The sequence below is a fragment of the Mastomys coucha genome, unplaced genomic scaffold (assembly GCF_008632895.1).
Source record: "Mastomys coucha isolate ucsf_1 unplaced genomic scaffold, UCSF_Mcou_1 pScaffold5, whole genome shotgun sequence".
Lineage (NCBI taxonomy): Eukaryota > Metazoa > Chordata > Mammalia > Rodentia > Muridae > Mastomys > Mastomys coucha.
In genome coordinates, this window is record NW_022196911.1 from 76,824,588 (window position 1) to 76,851,258 (window position 26,671).

General features: G+C 44.3%; 1 protein-coding gene and 1 non-coding gene across 5 annotated transcripts in view; both read right to left on the bottom strand.

Annotated features, from left to right (window-relative positions):
• Asic2 (acid sensing ion channel subunit 2) overlaps nucleotides 1-26,671 on the bottom strand; it is a 1,070,182-nt gene that overhangs the window by 157,829 nt on the left and 885,682 nt on the right. The gene's annotated exons all lie outside the window — the stretch shown is intronic.
• LOC116079285 lies at nucleotides 14,887-15,101 on the bottom strand. Its single transcript, XR_004113861.1, has one exon. It is a non-coding gene; the product is annotated as a small nucleolar RNA U3 (small nucleolar RNA).

The window sequence follows — 26,671 nt, forward strand, 5'->3', positions numbered from 1 at the left end:
AGGAGGAACACTCTGTCTGCTCTGCCCTCCCCATATGCTGGCTGCTCTCCATGCACTCTGAAGGCAGGCAGTTCCTTGGTGACTATGTGGGTGAAGGGAATCTCCTTCATTTAAAGCCTCCTTCTGCACTTTCCACCCCATTCATCATCATCAAAACCATCCCCATCCTTGAAACCAGGAATCAGCCTGGTTCTTGGCAGGTTTTGGGGTGAGAGTGGGGGAATTGGAAGAGGGATGGAGGAGAAAAGGTTGATAAAACTTGTATCTGAGAACTTGAGAGGTAGAACATACTCAGTTATCTGGGGACTTGGCAAGTTTGTGTCAACTTGGTATGAACTAGAGTCCCCTGGGAAGAGAGTAGGTTCTTTCTTCCAATTGAAGAATTGCCTCTATCAAATTGGTGGGACATGTCCCCTGGCTCCTGGTTTGAGTCCTGGTCTTGGCTTTCCTTGATAACAGACTGTAACCTATAAGCCAAATAAACCCTTTCCTCCCTAAGTTGGCTTTGGTCAGTGTTTTTATCACAGCAACAGAAAGCATGCTAGGACAGGGACCCTCTGGTGTTTAGAACCCTGGTTTTTCTCTTCTTCCGGGTGCTGGTGATACACTATGCTGCTGCAGAGCAGTGGGTCTGTGGCAGGAGCTGAGACCACAAGGTGATGGCAGCCAGGCCAGATGGAAGCTGCTCTCAGTTCCAGGGATGGATTCAAACACAAAGGGAAACTGAGAATCTAAGAGAAGTGACAGTGAAGTGTGACCATGTGGTGGAAAAACAGAGTTGTAAGTCAAAAGGGCAGGAATAAAAGGACTGTTTGAAGGTTATTTAACAATAGCGATATAATCTGAGGATAGCCTGGGGCAATGAGGCTGAGAGGAGGAGTAGTCAGCACAGGTGGTGGAGGGAGCTGCTGGCAGGTGGGAGGCAGGCTGTGAGAAAGAGGAGTCAAGGTTGAAGCCAAGAGCATCCCTTGGACGCCTGCCGGCATTCCCTGACACCGATTCTCTTGCTTCTTAGTGTTCTTATAATGAACCAAATGAAGGAATAAATGGAACCTTGAGTGGAGGCTGAGGCCTTTCTGAAAGCTGTTTGTTTCTATTATTATTAATATTGTTTCATGACCAGAAATTTTCCCCAGCTCTGGCTGGCAGGAGATGCCAGGCTGGTTTGATCCACTGTCAAGAAAATCAGCGTCTCAATTAAGAGGGGATATAATTAGCTGATTATAATTTCAATTTGTTCTTTTCTGGTACTTCCCTGCCTGTGTCGAGTACATGTTTGAGATTCAAACAGGCTCTCTCTGGATCATAATGGACAAGACGATATCAGTATAGACAGCAATGGAGGGAATGGTGGCAATTTTGAAATTATCTCCCTGAGATACCTGTCATTCCCCCACTTCCCCTCCTCCCTCCCACCCCCAAAGCCATTGTATTTAAATAGAGGAGTTGCAGGCTTTTCAAGCTTTGAGGTGTGAATGAAGGGCACAAAGACAGGCCACCATTCTGAGGAGCAATAAATGAACTTGCAGGGTTTGTAGCAAACTCCTTATCTTGGTGACAGGTTCCTGTTGACTTTTCCTTAAAGAAGAGTGATGTCCCTATTGATTCATGAATGTGCGGTTGAGGCTCATTTGTTCTGACAATTCACCACACACGTTAACATCAGCTAGCCTCTCCCTCTCTCAGCCCCATTTTGCAGAGAAAGAAAATAAAGTGCTGGCAGGTGAAGCCAAGGAATTGAAGGGCCCATGACTGAAGGCCTTGGCAAGAAGCAAAGTGAAGACTGGAAGTCCATCTCCCTTGTCCTCTTCAGTAAGTTCTCAAATTAACTGGCTTGCAGGGAATGGACCTTTATTTTCTCCCTTTTGCAAAACAGTTTTTTATTAACCTCGGTGAAAAGTTGGAAGCATGGAGTTTCTTTAATGAAAAAACAGTTTTATTACTTCTAAATGTTATCTAAATTATCAACTAAGATATAATAGAGTGCAAACAATGAATATGAAGGGCGTTAATGAAAAAAATTACAATTCATTATGAGCCTGCAGAATGAAGGCACGTATCATAAACATAAAAGACCTTTAACATTTCAGTAATTAATCACCAGACTCAGGAATTACTGATGCATGAAAAGAATGCTTAATTTGAGGGCCCTTAGTTTTAGAGAAAGGACACCGATTTTAAGTAGATTTAGTTCAACTGTTGAGACCTCTAAAGTTCTCAGGAGCCAAGGTTATTTTAAACCATTGACTCAATAAAGACCATAGATAGTGTATCTGCTTTTATATCATAATCGGAATGAGTTTGGGAATAACATGCTTGTTATTTCCAAGTCACTGTGTCTTCCATGTCTTCTATCGGCAATTCTCAATGGAGTACTGGATAGAGCAGAGATAGGGCTCCATTCACATCCTAGCGTATCCTCTTGAGGCTTATCTGAGAGCTCAAGATTTATACTGGCCATGCCAATACATGGGTCAACTATAATCCTTGCTCAGAAGCAGGAGGTAGCCTCACAGCTTAGAAGTCAAGGCTGGCCAAAGATTCCTGGCTATGTCAGCTCCTGGCTGTGCAAACCCGAGCCTATCCCTTATCTTTACTGGGCTTTGTTCATCCCATCAACATTAAGATAATAATGTTTCCATCGATAGGATTTCCCATGAGTGTAAAATGTCTGTGTGGCATTGCTGCATTGGAGGACACAGAGTTAAGGAGTTGGTTACTGCAGTGGAGGCCTCCAGCTCAAACCTTTTACTTCTGCGAGGGGAAACCAATGTTTCAGGAGCTTAAAGCAACTCGCTCGCATCCACCCGGCAGTCTAGTGGCTCGGATGGCACAGAGGCAGAATCAAGGTGTCCTGCTTCAAGCTCAATGCCTCATTAGTTGTCGTGTTAACATTGGAGGACATCTCCTCCCACGAACCCATAGTAAAAAATCCCTCTCTTTGGAATACATCCATCAAGCCACTGCCAGAGAGAGGACATGCCTAGAATGGATGAATTCCTGAACTTGCTACTGCTGGAGACCGTGGGATGGTGGGATCAGCCCCAACCCAAGCCCCATGCATTCTGAACGGGAACTGTCAGCTCCCAAGTATATCAAACCTTGGCCCTCTGTTCCTTATAATTGCCTTCTGAAATGTGACTCTAGAACCTGCATCTAGCCATCCAGACCTTTGACTTGTTTCAAATTGCCTAGGATGACCCGTCTTAACCTAAAGCCCCAGCTGTCTCCAAAGGCCTCACCCTCAGTTCCTGTCCTTTACCACCCTCTCTCTCTGTGTTCTCCCTCTTTATGCCAAGCATCCAGCTCCACTGCTGGCCCTTGTAACCCTAAGCTATGACCTCAGGACCTGTAGCCCTTCTGGGCTTGCTCTAGTTCAACAGTGAAGCAATCCTATTTCAAATAGAGGACACTGGCCCCTTCCAGAGGCTGGTACCCTAGCAGGTTGTATGGAATTAATTTACTACCTGTTTAATGTAAGCCAATGAAACAATCATCACCAGACCATAGCCTTCTGTGCAGAGCACAGGAAGAATTAACTCCTGGTACTCCTCTATTCCATTCTCAGCCTCTGGTTTCATCTTTGGAGTCTTTCTGAAATCAAAACAGCAAGAACAGCAGATGCATATGTGGCTGAGCTCACCTTGTCTGTGATGCTGTCCATGGCCAGGCATGAAAATGGACCCTGAACCTTGAGAAGGACCCTTCTTATAGCAGCCTGGTGTTTTTCAGGCTTTGGGCATAATGTTTGTTTGTTCCATGATCTCCTTCTCAACTTACTGTTCAGATTTCAGAGGGACAATACATCCTCCACAAGGCTGGTATCGTATCCTTTTGCGTGCCTGTTTCAGTCGGGATGCTTCTGGCTGCACCTAACAGAAAACCCAGCTCTGATTAGCTCACCCAATAAAAAGGTGCTCTATGCACAGAAGAAGCCTAGAGTGTTTTACAGATACTGGGCAACAGGCAGGGTAGGACAGCGCTCACCCAGGAAGGGAAACAAGGCACGCGCTGGGGTTGCCAGGTTGTTGATAGGGAAGACTATTTATTGGGCTGTGGTGGAGGGAGGGAGAAGCCCAACAGAGACCTGGAGTTGAGCAAATGAAGGAAAAACTCAGCATGCACAAAAGGCTAGAGGGAGGCAGGGAGGGAGAGACAGAGAGAGACAGAGACACAGAGACAGAGACACAGAGAGAGACAGAGACACAGAGAGAGACAGAGACACAGAGACAGAGACAGACAGAGAGTATGCTAGTGACATTTTCAGGAGATATCTCCTTGGTCATAGGTAGGAGGCAGTGGTCAGACATGTGTCTGAGGTTACTGTGCACAGGACAATTCCCTGGAGATCACATGGGCTAGAAGTTTCATGTGTTGCCATCTTCCCGGGTAGACTAGCGTGGAGACAAGCAGTCCAGGCGTTCCTTAGAGAGTCATTGCCTCAGTGGTGGGGACAGGCTTACCAGAGGTTAGGGTTGGAGCCACCTAGCAAAATTTACAAGGTGTTCATCTCAAGTAGAGGTTGGCAACACGTTTTCTGTAAAGGGCCAGATAGGGAACATTTTCGGTTTTGTCACGTGGTTTCCATCTCCGCTTAGCAAATTGGTTGTTAGTACCCCAGAGTACGCACTGGCCACCTATGCGGTTGGACAGGTATGGCTAGAGACAACACTCTACTTATAGCTCTTTTTACAGAAAGAGAAAGGGGGTGAGATTTGGCCTTCCGAATACTGATCCTTGAGAGCACCAAAGTCATTTCTAAGTAACCTCATTGCACACTGGAAAATTCACACAGTCCCTGACTTCCAACAACAACAAAAAAATGGTCAGACATGCAGAAGAAATCATGACCTACGACCCAGAATGAGGGAACAAAAATCCATCAGTAGAAACAGACTCAAGCATGAACTACATGATCTGATTAGTGGACAGGATACGAAAGCAGCTCTTGTAAACCAGCTATTTAAGAAGTTAAAAAGAAAGTGCCAACCCGATAGAAACAGACAAATAGATAAGAATACCCAGGTTATCATTTTAGAGATAAAAAGACATCCTGGACAAGGAATCAGGTGTAATTATCAGTGCTTCAGACACTGCAGATCAGTGACCCTCAAGGCAGGCTGGCAGAAATTATCCAGCAAGCTGGCGGGACAGCATCAAGTGACCAGTCATGTCAGCCCAGTCGTCAGAGAAAGGAGGCATGCCACAGAACAAAGACAAACATGAAAGGCACTCCTTAGAAGTGGCACCTGTCCTAAGACAGCTTTAAAGTAGTGAAAGAAAGCAACTGTTAGCCTGGAATCCTCTACCTACTGAACAGATTTAAAAAAAAAAAACAAAAAACAAAAAACAAAAAAACCAAAGGCGAAGGAAAGGCTGTTCTTTCAAATCTACAAACGACAGAAGCCATCATCCGAAGACAGCTCCCTTATGAAATGTTAAAATAAATCCTTTAAGCAGAAAATATATTGATACCAGATGGAAAGTTAAAGTTATATAAAGAGTACATTAGCAGGAATACTTTTTCCCTGTTATTCTTAAAATCTGTCAGGAGATTATGTCTGTTAGGATATTATGTTTAAGAAGCACAAACAATGTGTGGTGGGGTCTACAGCTTACGGAGAAGAAACAGGCATGGCAATGATAATGGTGGGAGGCTAAGGGTGTACCTCAGTCCTGGCCCTACCCTACATACACCAGGACCACAAAATGGATAACATATATCAAATAAAGCAGTATGATGGAACAATGTAGATAAAAATATGATTTTAAAGTTTTATAATTTATATTGGGGATTTCATAATGCATATAATGTGTTTTGATAACATCTATTTCCTATTTTATTCCTCCAACTCTCTCTCACCACTTTGCTCTCCTACCTCCATGTACTCTCCCTCCCCTCCCCTCCCTCTCCTCCCTGTCTTTCCTTCTCCCTTTCCCTCCTCCTCCCTCTCCCTCTTCCTTTTCTCTCTTTCTCAGTGAGTTTACTTAGTGCTGCCTGTATGTGCATGGGTAGAGACAATTTCTCACACTGTCTGGGTATAATGCATCCCAGAATAGTTATGAAAGGAATCTATCATGTTTTTGGATGATATTATATCACAATGTCAAAAGGCTGAACTGCATATTTAAAGTGCTATATATGCTTGACTATAATATAATCTGTAAGTCCTGCATATGGGTCTTGGGCGGGTGTGTGTGTGTGTGTGTGTGTGTGTGTGTGTGTGTGTGTGTGACTCGTCAGTAGAGTGCTTTCTAGCACGCACAGGCCCCTGGGTTTGGGCCTCAACACTGCTAAACGAAGCAAGTCCTCCATACATGGTCCTGAGGACATTCATCACAGCAAGGGGAGGAGTGTTCCTGGCAGTTAGTGAGAGATGCCAAGGGTGCTGTTAGGTATGACAGCTCCCCAAAGAAAGAAAGGGTTTCATAGCCACAATGCCAATAGCACCAGGTCTAAGAAACTCAGTTCTATCCCAGCACTTGGGAAGCAGTGGCAGGATCAAATGGTGGATTTAAACCTAAACATGTCAGCAATCACACTAGATAAAAGAAAGTCATCTCAACATCCAAAGTCAAGGCCAAGAGTGCTAGATGACAAGAGTGTTGGTGACAAGAACAAGACCAATGGCGTACTGTCCACATGAAGGGCAACTTTAAAAGCACAGGGTAGTCTTTCCCATCTTGCATGTTGGCTGGGAGAAAAGAAGAGAAACTGGACACAAAGAAGGAAGCCAGGAAGGCTGCTGTCAGTGTGATAGGCATGGCTGGGAAGGGTAACCCTAAGGTTAAGAAGTTAAAAGAGGGGAGACCCCCACTGCAGCCACAGATAACCCACATCTGCCACATATTCCAGAGAGGTCCAGACAAGAGGAAGCACTCAGCTGCCAAGTCCAAGGGGTGGAAGATACCAAGGTTAAGAAAGTTCTCATTGGTGGGCAGAAGACTCCCAGAGGCCCATGCCTTGCCATGTGGCCCACCTGCAGCCGGAGCTACTAGAATGTGCAAGTGTGTGGTGGACAGATGGGAGAGAAAGAGACATGGAACTGTTTGTGTCTTATGAAGAGAGGCAGAACTAGAGATGGGGGTGAGGTAGATGGGGTGGGGGATGTGAGGAACAGCCTGACATGAATAGTTTGCCCTGTGACCTGAGAACATTGTGAAGTCCCAGCCTGAGCTCCTGCTGAGGGTTGTGTCTGGATTTATAGGCATGCCACAGCAGGGGCCTGTGTTGAGGTTCAGGACCCATGTTACCACCAAAGGCCTTGCAGATATCCCTGATCTGGGTTGTTGCGTGGGACCATTTTGATGTCCAAGGGTTGTGCAGAGCTGACCCCGCCCTCATAGGCTACAGCATTTAGGAGAGTGTGCCCTGCATCTTATCTGGGAAGCACAGTAGAGCTGGCCCAGGAGATGGGGGTGCAGGTGATCCTGCCAGAGGGTGTGAGAACTGGAAAGCTGGCTCTGTCCTTTGCAGGCTGTGTCTCTGGGGGTGGGGGGGAGGCAGGGCGGGAGAGAGGGTAACCAGGGCAGTGTTGGAGAACTCCCCCTGGTGGTGTGGGTATGGGAGAGTTGGCAGGTTAACTTAGCTACTATCCAGGGCTTTGACTTGGCCCACTCCAACATCTATTCCATCTACTGCTGGAGCGTATGAAGGGGCTAGTCCTGTAGATCCAAAGCTGCAGGATCTCTATGACACAGAGTAACAACAGGATATCAGAGAGGAGTCCAGGTGAGGATCCAGTATTGATAGTGTAGCAGAAGCCAGAGGCCTCAAACCAGACCAACAACTAACTCATTGCAATGAACATTTGTAAGTAAAACTGTCTGGGCAAAAGGATATACTGTGTGACACACCGTGACACACTACCACTTCCACAATGAGATCTAGGTTTTGTTTGGGTTTTTTGGTCTTGTTTTTATTTTATTTTATTTTTTTATTTTATGTTGGAGGGGAAGGTTGCAAGGACGCATGGTGGATATGAAGGGATGGGGAGATGAATGGAATTGGGGTGTATGATATGAAATTTACAAAGAATCAATAAAAAGTGTTTTTTAAAAGCCTAAATTAAAAAAAAATCTTGTCACTGTAATAGAACTGTTTGGTGCCTACAAGAATGATAGTACGTAGGTGGCTGAGCTTAGCAAAGTGCCTAGATATTAGTCTATCAAAGACATTTCATGGAAGCTGCTGAGCCATGGAGCCATTTCTAACAAAACAACCACAATGAATGACCCTCAGTCAGCATGTGAGAAGTTTATACACCAGAATCACAACCAGAGTGGTCCTGGTCATCTTCACTGGGACAGGACAGCGGGCCTCTGGATGCAGTTGGATGGTGACTTATGACTGGGCCTCTTTCGCTCTCTTGAGTTCCTCTGTGTAATATAGCACACCAGACCTTTGTCATTGCTTCCCTTAAAACTGACTTCAGCAACATATAAATCTCAGACACCTCATTGACCTTCACTTCCACACAAAGGGCCAGAAGTCCAGGCATGGGAGCGGTAAGTTCTTCCACACTGAGAAGGGGAAAGAAGAGATGATGGAACAACCAAGGTTGATCAGAAAGCTTTGGACTTGCAAATTTCACCAAAGATCAAAGCTGTCCCTTTGCTCCAGGGGCTACAAGTGACCCACTTTGCTCTAACAAGTGGAATTTACCTTCACAAATTGGTGTTCTAAATTTCTTACCTCAAATCTAATTATATAGTGGATACATTAAAAAAAAAAGACAAAGATTAAAGCTGAGGATAGAAAAAAGGTAAAACATGTTGACTCCCATAAAAAGAAACTGTGGTAGCTCTACGAATACTGGATGGTGTGAGAGCAAGGAGTATCTCTAGGGACAAAGAAGTGCCATCCCCTCGATGACAAAGGGATCGGTTCACCAAAAGTGCATAATGACAGGAGGGGACCCGTACCAATAACAGTGCTTCAAAATGCACACAATAAGGACTGGTAGTGCCATGAGGAGAAACACACCACCCAAGACTATGGCATGAACTGTCTACACCTCTCTCAGTAATGTGTAAATATGCAGACTAAAAATCAGTAAGGACACTGAAGACTTTGGTAATATTTAACAGTGAAAGTGTTTTGTCAGCTGTTGCTTTTAAAAAAAAAATACCAGAAGCGATTTACTTTATAGAAAGAAGACATATATTTTGGGGTCATGACTTTGGGGGGTATAGGGTCCAAACAGTATGCTTTAGGCTCTGGTGCAAGCTCCCCTGGAGTGCATTATTTATATCTGGAGCACTGTGAATGTATATGTATCTGGTCTCATGCCCCACTGTCAGTATTTTAAATGCTGAGGGTTGAATTCAGGGCCCTGCTCCTACAAAGCAGATGTGCTACCACTGAACTACATCTCTAGCTCAAGGTTGTCTTGTTATAAAACTCATGTGTGGGTTAGTTTTTTGCTTGTTTGTTTTTAAAATGACTTGACACAGGATCACCTAGGAATAGTGAACATCAAATGAAGAAGTGCCTCCATTGGACTGGCCTACGGACATGTCTATAGGACATTTTCTTGATTAATGATTGATGTGGGAAGGCCCCAGGTCACTGTAGGTTGTGCCACCCCTGCCTGGGCAGGTGCTCCTGAGCTGAGAAAGCCACAGATAACAAGGCAGCAAGCAATGTTTCCCTATGGTCTCTGCTTCGGTTCCTGCCTTGAGCTCTTGCCCTGGCTCCCCTCCATGATGGACTCTAACCTATAAAATGTAATAAGCTCTTTCCTCCCCAAGTTGCTTTTGGTCATGGTCTTTTATCACAGCAATAAAAAGCAAATCAGGACAATTTGTTTGTGGGGGGGGGGGCTCCTTCCTAATCTAGACTAACCATTCCCCAAAGATCCCTCCTCATAAGACTACATTCAGATTAAGTTTGAATCCTCTTTATAGCATTAACATAAGACTTTGAGGGCTCAGGCAGGGTAAGCCATTTTCAGACTACAGCAAAGAATGAATGAATGCCTTCCTTCTGAAGTCAAGGTGGGCAAAGTCCATGCACGGTACCTGCTTTTGTCACTGGACTCTGCATTGTAGCAGAGGTCTTAGGTAGCTCACTAAGACAAGAAATAGAAATAAAAGGCATACTCATCAGAAAGGAGGATATAAAACTACCTTTGTTCACGTGAAATAACCATCAATGTGGAAAATCCCGAGAAGTTATAGACAAGCTGTCAGAATTTAACAGGAGTGTATCTTACATGATCAATATGTGCAAATAATTGTTTCAGTATACTAGCTGCAGATGATTAAAAATGAAGTTTAAAAATATCATTTTCAACAATATTAAAAACATTAAATAGTGATTAATTTTGAAAGAATATAGATAAAAGCTATACACTAAAAAGTATAAAATATTACTGGGTTAAAGACTTGCATTAATATAAAGATGCCACATAGTAGATAGCAAATCTCTGTATTATTAACATATTAATTTTCACTAAGCTGATTTATAGATTAAATGAATCCAAGTGAAAACTCTAAGTGGGATTTTTTTTGTTTTCCTTTGTTTTTGAGATGGGAGTCTCATGTCTCATGCAGCACAGCCTCATCTCAAATTCTCTGTGTAAGAAAGGATGACATTGAGCTCCTGATCCTCCTGCCTCTGCCTCCTAAGTACTGGGCCTGGCTTGTGCTGGACTCCAGCAGAACCTTTTTGTCCCTTGCATGTGAGGTGTGTGTGTGTGTGTGTGTGTGTGTGTGTGTGTGTGTGGTGTGTGTGTATGTGGTGTTTGTGTGTGTGTGTGTGTGTGTGTGTGATGCATGTGCATGTAGAGGTCTGAGGTAGATGTCAAGTATCTTCCTTAGCTATTTTCCACCCTTATTTGGATGCAGGCTCTCTCACTGAACCTTAGCTGAACTCTGACTCAAGTAAGCTAACTGGTCAGTGAGTTCTGGAGACTCACCTATCTCTGCTTCCCCATCTCTGGTGTTACAGATGATTGTGGCCGGGTCTGGCATTTACATGGGTGCTGGGGATCTAAATTTAGGCACTTTCATTGATGTGGAAAATGCTTTGCAAACAGAGTCACCTTCCCAGACAATTTGTTCTTTGAAAGCGGACACTGACATGCTGAATGTTCCCATGTGCTGGTGGGGATGGGAAACAGTGTGCTGCTCTGGAAAACACACTGTTAAGAGGTACGTGTGTACCTTCCATTCCATTCCTGGGTGTTTACTCAGAAATAATAACAGAAATAAAGTATAAGTCCATGCAAACACTTGTAAACAGAGGCTTCCTGGTGGTGCTATTTTTAAGGACCCTAAACTGCAAACAGCCCGTGCCCATTAACAGCTTAAAATAGACTTGTTTTAAAAGGTGGCATGCCTCTTATACAATAGAGAAACTACCCAGTAATAGAGAGGGGCACATTCTCCTATATATAAGTCAAAACATTATGATGATTAAAGAAGTCAGACCAATATCAAGGGGGAACACATCCTATAACCTCATTTGTATGAAATTCTAAAATATGCAAACTAACCGGACAGAGAAATGACATCTGAGGTTTCTTAGGCAAGAGAATGAAGGAAGGGTGGGTCCCAAAGGGAGACTTGAGGGAACTGTTTTTCTTCTTGGTTGTTTGGATTGTGTGGGTTCACAGGTGTGTTCCTCAAGGCTCATCACACCGAACACTGTATGTGCATAAGACCGCACATGGGCATACTGGAGTGATGCCCATGTATTGTCTAATGAAGGAAGAGATGGGGGAGAGCAAGTAAAGCTGAGGAGGAAGAGCTGAGAAGCACTAGCAGGGTGGACACTGATCAAGTTGCTCTCAGGCCACACATGATGTTGACTTCTAAGGATGGCTTCCCATGGGACAGTAGGGAAAGCAATTTTCTCTGTACACATCATTGGCCAGAATCATACCACCTGCCTTTCTTGAACCTTCCATGAGTCAGGAATTTCCCATTTCCTGACTCGTGGTGAGGTGTGGATGTCAGAGTATTAAAACCTGGACTCACCACAGTGAACTCACTCTCGAGAAGGGAGTTTTCACTACAAGCTGAATTAGAGGATTGTCCCCCCCTCCTTTTATCCTCCATCCCATCTTTTTTCTCTTTCCTTCCTTCCATTTAGTGAAGGCATTTTAAAGAGAGAAGCTATACACTAATTTGTGGCTTAAAAAAAAATGCCTGGGTATGGAAATGCTAAATGCTGGAGGAAGTAGAAATAGAGCAGCTACCCTGATTTGTTTATTATACATCAGATATTTGTCTAAAATTGTCAGAGTAGATTCCATAAATATGTAAAAATATTATGTGTTGATTTAAAACATAAAAAGGGAGAGCCCAGCTAGCTATGAGGGATGGAGCTGTTAATGGGGCTAAGAGGCTGGTTTTCCCTTCACTACTAATGGTGACATTCATCAAGGATTGTCTACACGTGCTGGAGTCTGTGGGCTGCCCAGAAGTGAGGGCCATGGTACCCTTACATCTCTTGCCTGGGGACTAGCAGCATCCACTGACTCAGATCTTCTAATGAACCAGCCAGGATTAGGTGAAAGTGGACTTTTTAATCACACAGAAGATTCATACTTTATTGTCCTCTTTGACATAGTCTGTGACGGGTCTCAAGGGGGGGGGGGAACAATTGGAAAGGCGCCTCTCTGATGCTATTTCCTGTAAATGGCCAGATATTAATATTTTATGGGCTCAAAAGCATGCCACCTTTTCTAATTGAATCCCGGCAGATTCGATGCTATAAGAATAGACACTTTTGCTTTGTCCCAGTATTCCTTATACATGGCTTTGGATTGAAAGGAAGAAAGAAGACCATGCCCCACGGACCCATGTTTGTTTCTCCTGAATTGGCCCTTTTCCAAGGTCAGCTGCTCACCGCCAGTGGTCTGTGAGAGAAGCCTGCTGAGCAACTCACAAGCCTGCCCTGGGACAAAAAGTAGCTGACTTGATAGAACTCACACGTAAGTCACACATCCAAAGTCCTTCAGTGGTGTCACCTGTGCGTTAATATTCTAATTACAAAGGCAGTTTAGCTATTCTTTTAAAGAGGGAAAAACACTAGCTAACTGTATGTAGACTCTTGGTTTAAAAGCTAGTTAATAGCTGGTAAATACTAGTTAACTGGACGTAGACCCTTCTTCATAGCTAGTAAAAGTCAAAAACTAATAAAACTTTCTTCAGGATGAATCCTAGAAGCTTGACTGGCAAGTCCCTTCCTCTGGGCCACTGAGGTCTCCCTCCCTCACTGCCTGAAAGGAGTTGAATCTCCAGATCCTTGGTCAGATTCCTTCCTTTTCCCATACTTAACCTCCGGGTCTGGTGTGTTTTCCTTCAGGACAGCCAGGGTCTCTGTTGGAAGCCTTTCCTCTGCCCAAAGGAATCTGCACCCACCACATGGATACGTTTAGACACATTGAGGGCACAGGTCCCCAAGAATCAGTCCTAAGGAGTAACTAACAGGACCTTGCTGCTTGTGGTGATCTTTAGGAATTAAACAAAACAAAATCCCTTTTTCCTCTCATGTGTTTGTGTCTGTGATGTATCTGTAAGCACGTTCATAATCTGTGGACTCCCATGTGTTTACATGCACATGTGTGTACATTAAAGCCTAAGACTAATGTTTATAGAGTTCCTCTATCACCGTCTACCTTACAGACAGAGGCAGGATCCCACTGTTGAACCCTGATCAATGATACAGCAAGCCTAGCTAGCTAGCCTGCTCCTGAGATCCCCTGGGTACTCCTGAAAGTCTATCAGGATGGTTCCCAATGTCTGCTCACTTGCCTGTCACCGCTCTGTCTGTCAGTTCCTGACTTCAGGTATGGTCCACACCTCCCAATCCTCACAACTTCTTACTTTGCTCTACAAATGTTTTGTTTTGTTTCCTTTCACTTCTCTGTACATTGGAAGCCTCCTCCTTTTACAAGACTTAGAGTGTGTGTGTATGTATGTGTGTATATGTGTATGTGTGTGTATAGTGTATGTGTGTGTGTATATGTGTATGTGTGTGTATAGTGTGTGTGTATGCATGTGAATGTGTATGTGTGTGTATGTGTGTGTATAGTGTATGTGTATGTGTGTATAGTGTGTATGTGTATGTATGTGTGTGTATGTGTATGTGTGTATAGTGTGTGTGTATGTGTGTGTATGTATAGTGTGTGTATATACATGTGTGTGTGTGTGTGTGTGTGTGTACATCTTTAGGTATGTGCATGTATACATGCATGTAGAGACCAGCTGGTAGACAATGAGTTTCTTTCTCATCCATGTGGAATGATCTCCAAATTATTATTACTGTTATTGTTGTTATTGTTGTTGTTATTATTATTTTTATTAATGTATTGAGACAAATCTTTCACTGAACCAATTTGGCTGCACTTACTGACCAGTAAGCCCCAGGGATCCTCCTGTCTGTCTCTGCCTCCCCAGTATTATGATTATAGATTATAGGGCTATGCAACCATACATGGCTTTTTGTTTGTTTGTTTATTTAACATGGATGCTAGATATTGAGCTCAGGTCCTCATGCTTGCCCTCTGCCCTGACAGAGTGATCCATTTCCCTAGTTCCTCAGGCTGACTTCTGATGCCATCTTTACCAGTCTTTTCCCTGTTGTTGCTGCTGTGACCAAATCCCTGAGGAAGAACATGTTTTGGCTCATGGTTTCAGTCCAGTCAGTTGGCTGCAGAACTTTGGGCCTGAGGTGAGGTAGAATGTTGAGGTGGACGGCACATGGGAGAGCAGGGCGGCTCAGCGAGGGGCAGACACAAAGCAGAGGGAGGTACTTGCAGGCCTGTCCTGTCCTTCTCCTTCTATCCCTGCTGGGCCCTCAGTCTTTTGGAGGATGTCATGCTCAGGGAGGGTCTTCTTTCCTTAATTTTCTTTCTTTCTTTTTTTTTTTTTCCCACTCAGACTGTGTCCCCTCCCTCTAACCCTCCCGAAGGAGAGAAGAACGATCATCAATGGCAAGAGGCAGCTGCACTGAAGCAGCACCTAGAGCCGGCTTCACGCTCAGGAGGGGACGCTACGTCTCGTTCTTGTGGTTTCGGGTGCTCTACACAGTCAGAGAAACTTCTCTAGTAACGAACTATAGAAATGATCCCTGAAAGTATAGTCTTCCCTTAATTAATTAATTAATTAATTAGTTAGTTAATTATCTCTGGAAATGTACTATAGACAGAGCCAGAATCAGGCTTTATTTCTCTCCCAGGCTTCTGTTAATCTCATCAAGTTGACTATCAAGATTACGAATAGGCCATTGCTGCTCTCCACAATCAGCCCCTCTGCATTTTCCCAGAAGGCTGTTTAGTTCTTATGCCTCTCTCTGTCCATGTAACAGTGATGGTCACACTTGCCATTATCACAGAGTTGTTGCAATGGCCTTGCAGAGATCAGGTCTACAGATTGTTCTTACATCTGATATGATGCTGAGAACTCTATAAGAAAATAGAGAACCAGCCGGGTGGTCATGGCACACGCCTTTAATCCCAGCACTTCAGAGGCAGAGGCAGGAGGATTTCTGAGTTCGAGGTCAGCCTGGTTTACAGAGTGAGTTCCAGGACAGCTAAGGCTATACAGAGAAACCCTGTCTCGAACCTCTCTCTCCCCAAAAAAGAGAACCTGTGACCTTCCATGTCCTTCTAAAACAAGATATGTCCATTGTGAATGTGTGTGTGCGTGTGTATGTGTGTGTGTGTGTGTGTGTGTGTGTGTATGTGCATATGAGTGCATAAGCATGTAAAAAGCTGGAAGACAACTTGGGTGACATCCTCAGGAATGCTGTCTGTTCCCTTTGAGTCTTTCATGGCCTGCAGCTCAGTGACTGACTAGGGTGGCTAGTTACTACACTGCAGGCTTCCCTTTGTCTCTGATCCAGCAAATGTGGTATTTTTTTTTAATGTAAGCACTGGGGATCATACTCTGGCCCTGTGTTTGCAAGGCAAGTGCTTTATGAATCAAGACATCCTCATACCCACTGCACTAAAAATTCAAGACCACTGCCAAAGGGAGTCAATGCCAAGGCCTTAAGGTCTTGGGGGAAAGGGTCTGATGAAACCTAGCTGGCAGGGTATCTCAGAAGGGTCTTCAGAGCCATTGCCTTCCCCCCACCCCAACCCTGAGATATACAGCTGATCACAGTAGGGTGGTGGAAAACATTGGGGAGAGGCTTAATGCTTGCCACTTCTCAGGGGATGGTGACAGCACCCAGGCAGAAATATCTGGAGCTTGCCAGGATGTGTGAAGATGGGACAGAGAGGAGGGAGGAGGAGGACGAGTGTGGGAACAAGCTAAGTTGGGCTCTGGGCTTGACAAATTATTATTCGGCTGGCTTGCCTGAATTGTGACATATTATTTATTAAAATGGAAAGAAAATGTAAAAAGTGAGATGTCAGCCCAAAGCCAGCCTCTCTGAGCAGAGAGCTGGCACAAAGGCTCACGCAGCAGCACAGCCCAAGCCCTACTTGACAGTGGCCTGTGGAAGAGAAAGCCACAGTGCCTGTTTGGAATCTCTAGACCCAGGAAAGCCAAAGCCTTAGAAATGGATGGCAGCGTAACCTCCGGCATGTTCTCAATCCTTCCTGGGCCTCAGTGTTCTCTGTATATTATACCCAGTCAGTCCCTTTCCACGTGTCCAAGGGACTAAGGAAGTAATGCTGGTTCAAGGTCAAGTGCCAGTTGTGCTGTGGGCACACAGTGCATGCTCAGGGAAATTTTTCTCTTTGGTATAGTTCCCTCTCGGCAGCCCCATTCTGCCAGGGCTAGAAATGAAGAGCTGACCTTGGACATAAACCCCACACTACTTTTCCATCCAGATCTAGTTCAATGCTGTCCATCTAATAACTGTAGCTGGAAGAGATACAGTTCACAAACGCCTACTAGAGAAACTAGGAGGGAGGAGCGTGAAGGCTCCAGGCACAGAGTCATGGCAAGGAGCTGGTAACATCAGTTCATCCACTTTGATTCTATACATCATATATCCATATTACATTCATGCACTAAACTATACCTTATAGACATGTACAAATTACATACTAACTGAATATTTCAGTGTATTTGAGATGATGGAGATATTAACTACCCAATTTGGTCATTATATACTGTATGCAGGTATCAAATAATCATACAGCATGTCATAAACCCATACAATTAAAATACTAATTCATAAAATTAAAACAGAGCTGGGGAGATGGGTCCATTGCTAAAGTACCTGCTAATTAGTTATGAGACCCGAGTTCAGATTCCCAACAGTAGGGTGTGGGTGTGTGCATCTATAATCTTACCACTGAGGGTGTTTTTGCAGGAGGAGGATCTGGAGTTTGCTGGCTAGCCAGTCTAGCCAATGGATAAACACTGGGTTCAGTGTGAGACAATGGCGCATAAAAAGATACAGCGGGAGACACCTAACACAGACCTTTGGCTTCCACATCATGCACATAGACTGCTCCCATGTATGCATTGTGGACACACATACACAAACATCCATGCACATAGGCTACACAAAGATGCAAAGAAAATTAAAAAAAATCAAAACAAAACTGTTCTCATTCAGCCACAGTATGTGGCCACTGTGTTAAAAGCACATGAAAAAAAATTGCTCTTCATATATAGAACGTCGGAGGAACTTACACCACAAGAGGCTCCAGCCTCCTGTGACCACTAAGAAGGGTAATTGGACACAGAGTAGTCTGCACAATGTACCCCTGCAGCTGTCTGTTGGAAACCTCCCCGAAACCCTGCAGGGGTGTAGATCTGCAGCCTGAATAAAAAAACAGAACAGCAAACAGCTTTTTATTTTCTGTTTGTTTTTTTTTTTTTTTTTTGGTAGGAGCCACGTGTCACTGTCAGAAGCAATCAACTCCATGTACAGGGACTGGGTGCCCTGGGTCATGGCAGTATGCATCTGCTTATGTCTGATTAGGATACATTATCACACTCAGTAGCAGCAGTGCCCTGTGTCCTGGTTCAACTCAAGTGACAAGAATGATCTGGTGGGCTTGCAACCGTGTGGTGGAAGAGGCTAGAATTCAATTCTAGCAGGTGGGAAGTGGCTGGATATAAATATTTTAAGACAACAAATATGATTCAGAAGCTAATTGGAATACACTGACGCCACCCAGCGCTTCTGCAGCCTGACACACAGAGGGGAATGGGACTCTCCGCCTCTGCATCGGAGCACATACAGCAGACCGTGTGGAGGGAGCTGGCCCTCCCAAAGACACTTCTCCAGGACCTCGGTAGAGGGCTGACAGGTGGATCAGGGAGAGACAGGATAGAGCAGGGATGGGTGCTGGAGAACAGCTGACTTCCTGGCTTGAGAAATCCTCTTAATCTTTGAAGCCTTCATCTGAATAGAAGCAATAGTGGGCAGTGGTTGGGGTCAGATGCTTTTTAAGTTGTCTAGCTATCTCTCTCTTCTAACACTGGGATTCCAGTGACCCGTATCTAACTCCTGGATTTATATTTAGGACTTAGGAGATTAAAAATAGCTTGGGGGAGTCCAGTCCATGAGTCCTGGATCCAAAGAGTTTGGGTTCAAACATAAATGATGTTGCTTCTTGTATGGCCAAACAATGCCAGCCCAGACACAGAGAAGAGGGGCCTTGCTCTGGGTTCTGAAAAATACTGTAGAGGGCATATCTCTGCTCTCTTCCATCTGTACCTCTTAACAACAGGATCCATGAAGACACGCCTGCCCGGAACCCAAGTTCTGATCACAGACCATATTCCACATCATTGGGTGTTCTGGTTTGAATCTTTGCTGTCTCTGATAAGCATATTTTTCGAGTACTTATTCTCTAGCTGATCGCACAACTTTGGGAGGCTGTGGAACTTGAGGGGGCAGAGTCTAACTGGAGGAGATGCATCCTTAGAGGCATGTCTTTGAAGGCTATGGCTGCCCGTGTTTCCTTCTGTGCTTTCTGCCTTCCACTCCACCACCATGTGAACAGCCTCTGGCCCACAGTCTTTCTGCCTGTGAACTGGGATGTTTCACCATGCCTCCCCTGCTAGGATGGACTGAAATCATGAGCCAAGGATAAGACCTTTTCTCCTCTGAATTGTTTCTGCTGGGTATTTTGTTACAGCAACACAAAGATGGCTCATACGCTGGGGCTCTGAATCTTTATCCAAAGACTCCAAGTCAGTTTCCAGGATCACGATGGTACATTTCCATCTTCTGTAAAGGAGAAAGACCAGGACATTGGCATATGCAGCCCCTTTCTCAAAGAGTGGCCAATTGTACTGGGGTGCTGGAGGTTGGATGTATGGACTGGGGAGCTCACATGTATGCCTGGAAGGAGCCTTACAGTTTAAGACCTGTGGCTGAGTTACCAACCAGGGACCACTCCCTCCCTGATTTCCCGTTTTGAAATGTTAAAAAAAAAAATTGAAAATTTCAAGTTACAGTCAGGTACTGAGCATTTGTAAAGATGTGTTGGCCAACTGGAATGATAGATATTTTATTTAAAAATCTGTTGGCTGTGTTCAGACCATAGAAACATTTATACATGTATTATATAAGCTTCTATGTACACCTTTGTCCTCGGCCCACAGGTAGTAAGGGATAGTAGGCCCTGAGAAAAGTGCTTAACCATTTGGTTTAGGGTTTCCTCATCTGTAAGGTTAGAGATAAGGTCAGAACTAACTTTACACAGCTCTTGTGTGGGCCACAGAGCTGACACGTATACACTGGCCTTATGCCCAGTGTGTAGTGAGTATTCAGAAAACACTTTAGGTACTATAACTTGTCCATCACGCAGACATGAGATTGTTATGTGTTCAGTGGGTACCCCACTGAAATGTCTTGACTTTGTCAGTTGTCATGACACTTGGCACATGGTCACTGAACTAGGTGACTTGACTGCAACATGAATTGGCATCTTGTCACCTTCAACTGTCAGTATCAGCCTGTGTGGCTCTACCAGCCTGGGGGGGAACTCTTTCTGTATTCTCCTGTATATATAGATCTGTGCCCTAGGGACACAGGACCATCACCTGCAAGGCTACAGTCAACCAACAAGATGCATGCACCAAGCTGTTTACAGAGTACTGTGGCCCAGCACTCCAAGGCCACTAGCTCTGCTGGGGTGAGATGTGTGGGAAGATGACATGCATAATCCCAGTCTTAAGTGTAAATAAGTAAGTTCTGTGCAGGCCTAGGCATCATGCTATGAAGTGTCTTGCTTGGAAACTTGGCTCTTGATAACAAGCCAGTGGGAAGGACAACTCTTTCAATTTAACTTCACCATCATTAAATAGCCTTCTGTGGTTCTTGATACGCTTGTTTTATTTTTCTGGCCCCATGCCAGTTAAAAGTAGGCTAAATGATAACTCTGTTAATGAACACTTCAGCTAATTTTTTGTGGCAGAGACTACAGGGGAGGGAGCAGGTGGGACTGTCCTCACACTGTGGGCTCATAACCATTTTGAGCATCAAATGTTTATTAAGGGCCAGTAATAAAAGCCCCCATGATAGTGTAATGGCTCATTCTAAATGCTTCCTGCTAATAAAATGAGCATTGATTCAAAAGGCAATATTTAAATTCCATCCACAGCATGTCAAGGAAAGGCCAAGTGTGGCTGGAGTGTGAGAAGCGTTTAGCCAATTCATTTAACTATCCGATGTCTGGCAAATTGTGCGCTCTTACTAGGTGGGGATGTGCTTGCCAGGAAATGCTTCACTGGGGAGACACCTACAGACCCAGCTTCAATTCTTAGCTCCCTGCATTAGGTCTGGCTAACACTAAGCTTGGTGTACAACTTTCTGAGCCTGCTGCACTGGTTCCTTAAAAATACAGATATTGTGGTGGTTGTCAACTTGATACAGTCTAGAATCACCTAGGGAGATGGTCTCAATGAGGGATTGTCTATATTGGGTTGGCTTATGGGCTGGTCTGCAGAGGATTGTCTTAATTAAGTTAACTGAGTTGGAAAGATCCACCCTTAAAGCAGGCAGCACCTTGTCATGGGCTGGGCTCTGAGCTGTTAAAAAGGGAAAAAGCTAGTCAAGCAGAAGCAGGCAAGTGTAAGAGCATGAGAGAGCTCATCTCTCTCTGCTCTTGACCTTGGTTGTGATATGGCCAGCTATCACAGGCTCCTGCTGTTGTGACCCACCCCGCCCTTCAGCAAGGGACTATATAACCTGGAATTGTAAGCTGAAATAGTGCTCTCTTTCCCCCTAGGTTGTTTTTGGTCAGTGTATTTTATCCCACCACAGACATTAACTAGGACCACTGGTCATACCTCTCCCATTAAGTGGCTTGCAGAGTTAAAGCAATATGGAATCCACATGTTTAAGATTCTTTACTACTTCCTCTGACCCCAAACATGGCTTTGCTCAGAACAAATATTTGATTAGCTTCAGGGAAGTGACTGTGCCATGGACAAATGAAGGACTCAGAACCATTAGGGCTTCTGATGCTTGTCAAAGCTGTTTGACATATGAGTGCCTCGACCCTACCCCCAACCTGGAAACATGTCTCATGGTCAGCCTGTGAGTCTGACCATGGTGTTTATACATTTACACGTGTACAGTTTTTCAGTGGTACTCGGGACAAAGCCAAATCCCACACGACTCTATCCAAGACCTGTCTTCTACTACCATACAGCCCTTCCCCTTCCAGACACTTACGGGCCAGCTGTGTGCTCTGTTCTGTTTCTGTGAACACTTCATCCCCTCTTCCTGAGGACTTCTGTTGCCCTTTCCTGAGCAATGTTCTCCACACTTAGGGCTGGCCAAAGGACTCTCTTCAGAGAGCCCTGAGCTTCCCTTTACCAGCCATGGCCACTGCGTCCCTGCAGCCCTCTCTCTTGGAGCTGAAGATGCACTTCACTTCTGTGTGTCTAGGCACGGACTCAACGTGTTTCTCTGAGTGGGTCGATTTGGCTCTCACTCCTAGAGGTTCTTGTCCTGTCCTAGAGACTTACAAAGAATCTATCTGCTGAGAACTCACAAATAAATCTGGCTTGGTCCACCTCCTCAATCTGATCGTGCAGACACTCAGCTGCCCACTTGCGTATCCACTCGGATGTCCACGCCTATCCAAAATTGGACTCTTCACAGTCCTTCCCAAACGGGCTCCTCCTCCACCCTTCCCGTCTTAGCAGATGGAAACTTCATCTTTCTGCTTCTCAGACCAAAAGGTCTTGTCGCCATCCTCCTCACTTCCCTTAACCTGAATATCCATGTGGCTGTAATTCTGTTAGCTCTGGTTCCAGACACATTCAGCAGCTGGCTCTTCCCATCACCTCATCCTTGCCTAGATTAGCATCTAAGGGAGATCTCCCTGTCTGTTTCCATCCTCCTTGTTTGTAAGAGCAGCTATTAAAAGGACTGGAATTCAACCTTGTATTTTTAAATGCGTTGCACAGGCACAACGCCTATCTAAGGGTAACATCTAAGAATACATCCCAGTATTGTATTCACAGTGACCCTGCAACAGGATGCCGTTCCTCTGCTCAAGACTCTCCATTCATTTCCCAGGTCACACACAGGAAGGCCAAATTCCCGGAGTGATAAGATCCTGTATGATCTGGTCTCATCAGCCTGCCAAGTTCATTTCCACTATTTGCTAGACATCTCAGGTGAGATCCTACCTCAGGCCCATTGCACTGGTTGTACTGTCTGCTGGGAACACACCTTCCCTCATGCCACATGGCTCTTTCTTCTTAAAGGGACTTTCTCAGGCTTCACCTAAACTCTTACCTCCTGAACACATACCGCTCTCCCTTGACTTAGTTATTTATTTCTTTTTAGCACTTATTGCCCTACATTGTTCATAATTTATTTATTTCATTTCTCTTGTCTTTTCCAAGCTGTGAGGGTGTAGATTTGGGAATCTCTGTCTATCCATCTACAGCAACATACAATGCACAGTGTCCCTTAAACAAAGTATGCCCAATGAATAATATCTTCAAGGAAGACATTAACTGCAGTAGCTCAGTTGGAACTAGCAGGCTCCAGTGTTGGGTACTAAACAGTCTTCTTCCACATCAGTAGTAATCTTACATTGGTAGTGCTATTCATATTTTGATGCAGAATTCAAGTTATATTTCCTTATATTGGCACAAATTTTGTATATTAATACAGGTTTAAGATTTTTGTTGGTAAAAATCTTTGTATATTGATACAAAATTTAAGATTAATTTTGTTACTCTTAGATAGGCATCGTGTCTGTGCAACTCATTTAAAAATACAAGGTTTAAGCCGAGTCCTTTTAATAACTGCTATTACAAACTGCTTAGGGTAATTAAAGAATGCAAGTTAATAGGCAATCAAACTCATAGTCAGGTTATATATTAGTTTGGATTATCACAAATATATATCCTGGATAGTGTAGTATAGTATAGTATAGCTGGAGACAGGCATTCTTTGCTTGTTCACATATACTATGAATAGATGGTTTTCCAATGTGTCAGAGATCCACAGAATATGACATTTAAAAATCATTTCTTTCTCTTTTTTTGTGGTTTTTTTGAGACAGGGTTTCTCTGTGTAGTCCTGGCTGTCCTGGAATTCACTCTGTAGACCAGGCTGGCCTCGAACTCAGAAATCTGCCTGCCTCTACCTCCCAAGTGGTAGGATAAAAGGCATGCGCCACCACCACCTGGCCATCATTTCATTATTAAAAGATCTTTTGACTATGAGACAGTTCTGTTCCTAACAGTACCCCCATTTTACTTCAAAGACGATGAGCATCAATACCTCCATGTTGAGTTGCTTTGCTTGTGGTAAGCTAGCCACTAGGCAAGAAACGCCCTAATTTTATCTTCAGATAAAATGTTGTCCAAAAAGGACAAACATGCAGGATAGTCAAGTGCTAAGCTTTGCCAATATCGGGTAAGCTAGTCCTTCATAATTCTTGCTTTACTTAAGGTCTATCAGATGTTCTGGGCCAGAAGGCTGAAGATAGATGCTCCAACATTTTAAAGCAATATTAGGGACTGTGCAGGCAGTCCCCAATATTAGCTGTCTCTGCCAAATTTTGGAAGCTGCGTTCCTGCATTGCCTGCAAACTCAAATATTTATTCCTTCTCAAATCTCTGAAGACTAGTTATAGTCTTACAATTAAATATAAGTTGTTTAGTATTAAAGAAGGTGTTCTAGATTTTGGAAGATGGTTTTGGGAGAGCAATACAAGTTAAAATCAAAATCATTTAGGTACAGAATTGTAAACTCATTAAATTAGGATAGATGATGAAATACTTTCTCTAAATTGTCAAATATAATGGACTGTATGTTATAAGTATATGTCATATCTTATAGTTTTCATAATTGTTATAATTGTACTCAATTTATATTTGAAAGAAAAGGAGTCTTTTATGGAACCAAAAGGGGGAATTATTGAGGTTAGGTCTTGCTGTGTATTGTAATGCTAAATGCGGGCCCCCAAGACCTGGTTATCCCAGAAAACAGAGAATCTGCACATAAACCCAAATGATAATGTGTGACCTTGCCCCCAAGTTATTTCTGATTGGGAAATAAAGATGCCAACAGCAAATAGATGGGCAGAAGTGACAGGTGGAATTTAGGATTTCTGGGCTGGGAGATGAAAGAGAACCATGAGGGGAGAAGAAGGTGAGGATGAGGGAGAAGCCACCATGGTTTGGTGGATCATGAAAATGTGGCCCTGGGGGGTGGGCCAAATGAAGTTAAGAGCAGCCCAGATGAAATATAGTAATAACTCTGGGTCATTGATAGGAAAGTAGATTCTAATAGCACAGAGGGTAGGTATCTGCCCAGCTCTTGTGCTGTTTAAGGCTTATTGTAAATAATAAAATTGTGTGTCTTTTATATGGTAACTGAATAGAACTGGTAAAAACCCCAGATTGGGTTTAAAATTTTCTACATCAGGAACCAAGTAACTCCTCACATGGATAGCTATGGGTTCACTCTGTGGCTGAGTCTTAGGGATAGATATTATAACATTTGGTATTACCAAGTCAACCGAGGCAGAAGTGGTTTTCTCTAGGGAACTTCTTGAATAGGTTTCCAGAGCAAGGAGAAAGAAGAATAAAAGAGCTAGAAGACTCAGGACCCCAAACATCCTACTCTGGTAAGAGACTGCCTTCCTCTGCAGCTGCCCTAGGTGCAGTCAACAGGTCATACTCTGGGGCCCAGCAGGACTCCATCTAGACTTGTGGTTGAATGTTTGGGTTACTATTAGGTAATGTAAAGCAATAGAGTTCCATCCCTCCATTGACTCAGACATGAGTTTATGTAGGGAATAGTCCTTACAACTTCACCTTCATTGTCTGCACATAACCTGCACACCATTCAAGTGTGTGACTGACCACTTCCTGTTATTTAGCTCAGATCTTTCACGTAGCATTTGCTCCCTGACTGAGGAGAAAACAAGTGCCTTTCATTTGTCTCTCTTACTCCAGGCATGGTCATGTCCTTCCAGGGTGGGCAATATATTCTGCCTTGATTGTGGTGACTTCCCTGTCCCTCGGACATCCACGGCAGACCTAGAACAGGCTGAGTACTCTAGGGTCAGATCCTAGCCCAGACAGTTTGCTATCCTTTCCTCAGATGTGTGGGGACAGACAACAACTCTGGCTTAATTTCCTTAGGATCCAAGATCTAAATGAGGTCAGGGTTAGTTGACCCCTATCTCAGCCTTATGGAAGCCACATCTCTCCTGGCTCACATGGAGAGCCTCACATAGAAGCATTGAGCTTCCTCAAGTCAACCTAGTGCTTCACTAACATTAGACTTGTGAGTCTTATCTCTGTATTCTAAAGCGTCAAACAGAGGTTTCCTTCCCTCTGAGTCTTGCGTTTTGTTCTAAAATCTAGCTAACATCTGCTTTTCCGACTCTGAAACCATCAAAGTCCTGCAGGAGAACCAGCTTGCTGCTTTTCTGCTCAAGCTTTACCTGAGCCTTCTGGCTTCAGCTCTGCCCACTATGATTTCATCAGCCCTGGTCAAGCTGCTCAGTCAATAAGAAGCCAGCCTGGTGGTATCTTCTGGTGCTCTCTGTGCCATCTGGGCAGTGTGCAAAAACCACCCCGAGGGTCAGGAGAGAAGCTTGACTGCTGTCAACTCCTGTTGTGTCCATTGTCCACCATCCACTCGACCTCCTGATGACTAGTCCCCAGTTTCTCGTTTCTGGTTGTGCACCAGTCTTCAAGTGATGGACTTTACTTGAACCCACACTTGGTTTAGATACGAGCACATGCTCCAAGTCAGGCCAATTACAGCTCATTCTCTCTCTCTCTCTCTCTCTCTCTCTCTCTCTCTCTCTCTCTCTCTCTCTCTCTCTCTCTCTCTCTCTCTGTGTGTGTGTGTGTGTGTGTGTGTGTGTGTGTGTGAGTGTGTGTGTGTGTACATGTGCATACTGTTGGAGAATAGGCTTTCCTTCCCATTGGATATGTAGCAGCAAGAATACCCAACTGGGAAGTTCTAGCAGCCAGAGATAAGATGGTGAGCTCCAGTTGAAGGCAATACTGAAACCAGATGTCAAGACAGGAGCCGTATCCAGGTGAGAGCATTTGACCCTGGATTGAGCTATGCCTGGACACTAAACAGCTAACTGGGACAAGCTGTGCAGCTAGCTATGTGGTCTGATCAGGTCTCTAGTTTACTTACATGAATGAAACATGTTTTTCTTACTAGTAATCTGAAGTGTCCTAGGCCACCAACTTCTTACTGCAGAAACCCATCTGCTCTGATCCCTTCTCTCTA